This window comes from Vicia villosa, unplaced genomic scaffold (assembly GCF_029867415.1).
Source record: "Vicia villosa cultivar HV-30 ecotype Madison, WI unplaced genomic scaffold, Vvil1.0 ctg.001884F_1_1, whole genome shotgun sequence".
Taxonomy (NCBI): Eukaryota; Viridiplantae; Streptophyta; class Magnoliopsida; order Fabales; family Fabaceae; genus Vicia; species Vicia villosa.
In genome coordinates this window covers 441,654-447,248 of record NW_026705763.1, presented here as the reverse complement: position 1 = coordinate 447,248, position 5,595 = coordinate 441,654, and positions in this window count along the sequence as shown.

The following is a 5,595-nucleotide window of genomic DNA, read 5'->3' as shown; positions in this document are numbered from 1 at the left end:
GGATTTACAACTTGTTTTGAAACATGACCAAATGAAGGCAAGTCACTATCACCACACGTGCGTTGGCTCAGTGGTATAGTTTTGAGGAAATGACCTCAAGGGCGTGGGTTCAAACCCTCCAAGGGCCAAAACTTATTTTTTAAACACTAATTTCTTTCATTTTTCTTCACAACTTCACATATTTATTTAACCTATCAAATTAATTTATTTTCACTTCATTTTTCACACACTTATCATTTAATATACCTATTTTGTGAATAATCAAAAAATCTTAAAAAATATTATGTAATTCTTGAATTTTAATTAGGTTTAAAATAGTATGTTTTTAAGTGTTTTCTTAAATACTTTAAATATATATATTATCATTTTAACCTAATCAATTTGTGAATAATTTTATGATAAAACCCTAATTGTTTAGGTCTTAATTAGTTAAAAGTTCTTTATTTTTACCTTAATTAATTTGACTTTTGTCAATATTCAAATTTGTTTTCAATCTCTAATTAAACGGATGATTAAGGTTTTCAAACAACAAAACCTTGTATCATTCCAAATCATTTTCAAATTGCTTTTACACCAGTACTGTAAAGTACTGGGCCTCTAATAGAGTGTAAGTCCCAAAAACCTTCTCTTCTTAGCTTGTTTTCAAAACTGTATTTTCAAAATCTTCTTTCTGTTTTCAAAACATTCTTCTGGTATTTGAAGGGCATTATTCCCGGTGAAACTCTTCAGATACCTATGTGACCTTTGTCCATCTTCACTTCTTCTGTTTTCAAAAACCATTAACTGTTTATCATATATATTCAACTGTTATCATCAAAACAATAAAAATACTGTTGAGGCTCTGTACATACTTCTTCAAAGGCCTCCACTCCATCCAGGTTAGGCTTTACAAGCTTTCAATTTACAGTCTTTAATTAAATTACTGTCAAATATAAACTGTACATATATTTGTTTAGAACTACGTTTGAGTGTAAACCCTAGGACAGTTAAACTATATATATATTATAGGAATATGACCTAGGATTGAGAATGTCTTCCCGGTGAAGGCTCTTTCCTAATTAGAGATCTGTAGTTCAAACCCCCAAGATGAATTATTCCCGGTGAAACATCTTGGCAAAAACCTTAGAATCCAAAAATATAGGACACATCCACCCAAAGAGGAATTATTCCCGGTGAAACCTCTTACCCATTTGCTTAGAGCCAAAATAAGTTCAAAAACTACATAGCTTTCTCTTGTGCTATAACAAGGACCCTCGATTAGCCTCCTCTTGGGCTTTGTACAAGGACCCACAGGCTTCTTAAAAGCATTTCCAGCTTCCTCTTGAGCTTGTATACAAGGACCCATCAGGTTTCTTATAAACATAGGAACAGGTCTTTAGTCACCTTTTAGCCTACCCTGGTGAGTTTCTTCCAATTTAAACCAGACCTTAAACAAGCTAAGTTTGTCTCAATTTTGCATTGAGTACACTTTTTGGAATGAGAGACATGGACAGTCTCTGTCACCCTTATCTTCATCAATCTTCCTTAGCAGAGTCTAGGATCCATGTTTGATCATCCTCAGCATTGAGTCAGCCTTCATCTTGGGCTTTAAACAAGAAGTCTCCACTAGATAATCTTTCTGCCATTCATTTTAATAAAAACCCCTGGAAAGGGTTAGCCTCCAACATCTGTCTAAAATGTCAAAACCCCTGGAAAGGGTTAGCCTCCAACATCTGTCTAAAATGTCAAAACCCCTGGAAAGGGTTAGCCTCCAAAGTCAATTAATAAATAATTTCATTCTCTTAGGAGATAATTTCCCCAAAAGAGTCAAAATCCCTGGAAAGGGTCAGCCTCCAAAAAACATGATAAAGTCAGTCTTTTAAACAGACAAATTCACCAGCTGAGTCAAAACCCCTGGAAAGGGTTAGCTTCCAAAGAAAAACAGTCTTTCAATAAATAAAATCTCCTCAGTAGAGTCGAAACCAACAAAAACAGTTAGCCTCAACCTTGGGCTTCATACAAGGCACCCAAACAATAAAACTCCACTGTCAAGAGTCAGCCTCAACCTTGGGCATTGTACAAGGCAGATAATAGAGTCTCCCCAGTGAGTCCTTCATCACTCAGTAGCCACAACCTTGGGCTTTGTACAAGGCAGATAAACCATATCTTTCATGTGTCAAAGATTCCTAACACTTAGGATCTTTCCCCATATAGTCATCCATACTTAATTCATTTAAGAGTTCGCCACAACCTTGGGCTTTGTACAAGGCAGAAAATAATGTTTTCCCTAGCTACAGTTAGCCACAACCTTGGGCTTTGTACAAGGCACATAAATAGAGTCTCCCTAAGTAGAGTCAGCCTCAATTCTGGGCTTTGTACAGAACACTAAAATACCCTGTAATTAATCCCCAGTGGAGTCATCTCCCAGAGTCAATAATATTAATTAATCAATCAAAAAGCCTCAAGCTTGGGCCTCATACAAGCCAGCTAAAGTCAAATCTTTCATACAGTAGATAGACATAGCTTATCTCTATAGAGAGATATTTTTACTACTCTACCACATTCAAACAAACAAACATTTCATTTCAATTTTAATCAAGTCTCCCATTTAAGATTTTGAAAGGCATGAGCTGGCAGTAAAACCCAGACATGTGGTAACTTTCCCTAATTTGGATGAGCAACTTTCTTTCATTTAAGAGGCATTTGACTGGTATACTTGCACATACATAAGTAAGGTCCCCCTCTTGAATGAAATGAATTCAGTTATTCTGTCACTCTTTAAATGTTTGTGGTAGAATAGTACAAATACCTCTCTGTAGAGATAATTTCATGTCTCTTTACTGTAAACAGAGATTTAATTCCAAGCTTCAACCTTGAGCTTCAAGCGAGGCACCCAAAAACAATTAATTTCCCTAGTTAGTTCCCCGAACTACATTAAGCTCTGACTTCCACTAGGGATATGTAGGCATGAGGTTCACAAGGAATCTCAGCGAGCTAATAAAATACCAAAAATAGTCAGTCTGTCTATATGTCTGTCTTTCTTTAAATCAATTCAATTCCTTCTCCTAACACAAAGGAGAAAATTTCCCAATCATTAGCAGCAAACACAATCACAATGACACAGAGAAGGTTCCTGTAGAGTACTACAGATATGTAGGGTGTTTAAACACTTCCCTATGTATAACCGACCTCCCGGACTCCAGAATTTCTAGTCTAGGTGAAATCCCCACACTTAGCAAACTCCTAGGGTTTAGTTGAGATCTTTTTTCCCCTTTCCTACTCGTAGGACAAATAAGAAAGTTCGTGTGATATCGTAGGAAGAACTGAAACAAAATTCCTCCCACCACGGGCGCATTCTCCTTCCAAATTTCGCGTGAAGGGTCTAGCGTGCCGTCCTCCCAAGTGAAACGGGGAGGTAAAAGAAAACGACACCACAGATAGACACGAAGCAGACATGTTGATGCATGAAATCCATGAAGGTTCTTTTGGTACTCATGCCAATGAACATTCGATGGCTAAAAAGATGCTTAGAGCAGGTTACTATTGGCTGACAATGGAATCTGATTGCTACAAGTTTGTAAAGAAGTGTCACAAATGCCAAGTGTATGCTGACAAGATTCATGCGCCTCCGACACTTCTCAATGTTATTTCCTCTCCATGGCCTTTCTCTCTGTGGGGAATCGATATGATTGGCATGATTGAACCCAAGGCTTCGAACGGAAATCGATTCATCCTGGTAGCAATCGATTATTTTACCAAGTGGGTAGAAGCTGCTTCATATGTTAATGTGACAAAGCAAGTTGTGGTCAGATTTATCAAGAACAACATCATCTGCAGATATGGTGTACCGAGCAAGATCATCACTGATAATGGCTCGAATCTGAATAATAGCATGATGAGAGAACTATGTGAAAGTTTCAAAATTGAACATCACAACTCTTCGCCTTATAGGCCCAAGATGAATGGAGCTGTTGAAGCAGCAAATAAGAATATTAAGAAGATTGTGCAAAAGATGGTTGTTACGTACAAGGACTGGCATGAGATGCTCCCATTTGCTTTGCATGGGTACCGTACATTTGTTCGTACTTCAACCGGGGCAACCCCCTTTTCTTTGGTTTACGGTATGGAAGCAGTGCTCCCCGTTGAGGTTGAGATTCCATCACTGAGAGTTTTAATGTAAACCAAGTTATCTGATGCTGAATGGTGTTAGAGCAGGTTTGATCAGTTGAATTTGATAGAAGAAAAGAGAATGACGGCTTTATGCCATGGTCAGTTATACCAGAAAAGAATGAAGAAAGCTTTTGATAAGAAGGTTCGACCTCGTGTATTTAGAGAAGGCGACCTCGTGCTCAAAAGGATCTTGTCTTTCACCTCCGATTCAAGGGGCAAGTGGACTCCTAATTTTTAAGAACCATATGTTGTTAAGAAAGCCTTCTCTGGCGGTGCATTAATTCTTGCAACTATGGATGGAGAAGAGCTCCCACGTCCCGTGAATGCTGACGTAGTCAAGAAATACTTCGCCTAAAAATAATAAAAGAACAGCTCGCTAACTTGAAAACCCGAAAGGGCGGCTTAGGCAAAAAAGAGCGTCTCGGTGGATTGAAAACCCGAAAGGGCGGTCCAGGCAAAAATTAGAGACATAAACAGAATAAAATACCCGGTGGAGTGAAAACCCGAAAGGGCGGTCCAGGCAAAAGTTAGGGATTCATGGAAAGTAACTACATCAGACAAGACTTGATCATCAGCAGTCATCTGTTTATCATAAAGAAGTTCAACACATTTCAACAGAAGCCTTTGCTCAGGAATTCCAAGTTGAGAGAGAGAATAGAGTCATTACATTTCAATGTACCTTTTCCACAAAATTACCACTTTCCAAACTTTGTAATAATCCATGGCGTCTTGCCTTTTGCAGGCTACCATTCTATTAAAAAAGTTTGAGCCTTTACCTTTTATTGGCAATCTTATTTCTTTCATATCTCTCAAAATGTCATTTATTGTTGATAGTAATTTTTTGAAACAAAAAGAAAATTGATTTCAACAAAATCCTTTTTGAAATATATAAAAGGAAGTTTTACTTTGATTCATGAGTGCATTACAAGGAATGGATATGTTGATATATTCATATACAAAAGAAGAAGAATGTGTCCCACTCAATACACCTTTGGCCTGGTTCGAATATGGTGTAGAACTCAACTGTTTTGTTCTCTCAGCTCCAATGTTCCCTAGTATTGGGTAGCATTTATTTTGAAGCCATCAAAAGATTGTTATAGCAGTTTCTGCTCTAGTGATTCAGCTCGAGACATGCTTGATTGTTATTTTTGTACTCTATCTCTTGAGTTACTCCTTGTGCTAAGTTTTGGCAGCATATGCATCATTAACATGCATCAAAAACAGTCATGCATTCACATTTGCTATCATGAAGTTTATTGTCAATCAGATTGCTCTTTCATTTAGAGTGTCTTAAGCAGAAAAAGCTCACTTTCCTTGAAAATCCCCACTGAATTTGTTTCTATGTGGATAATATGTTTCAGTTATTCTGTTCAGATACTTACAAACAGAAGACCAGTGAGTTTCTCTCAACTTAGTCCAGTCTTTTTGGCAGCTTCTTTCCATTTG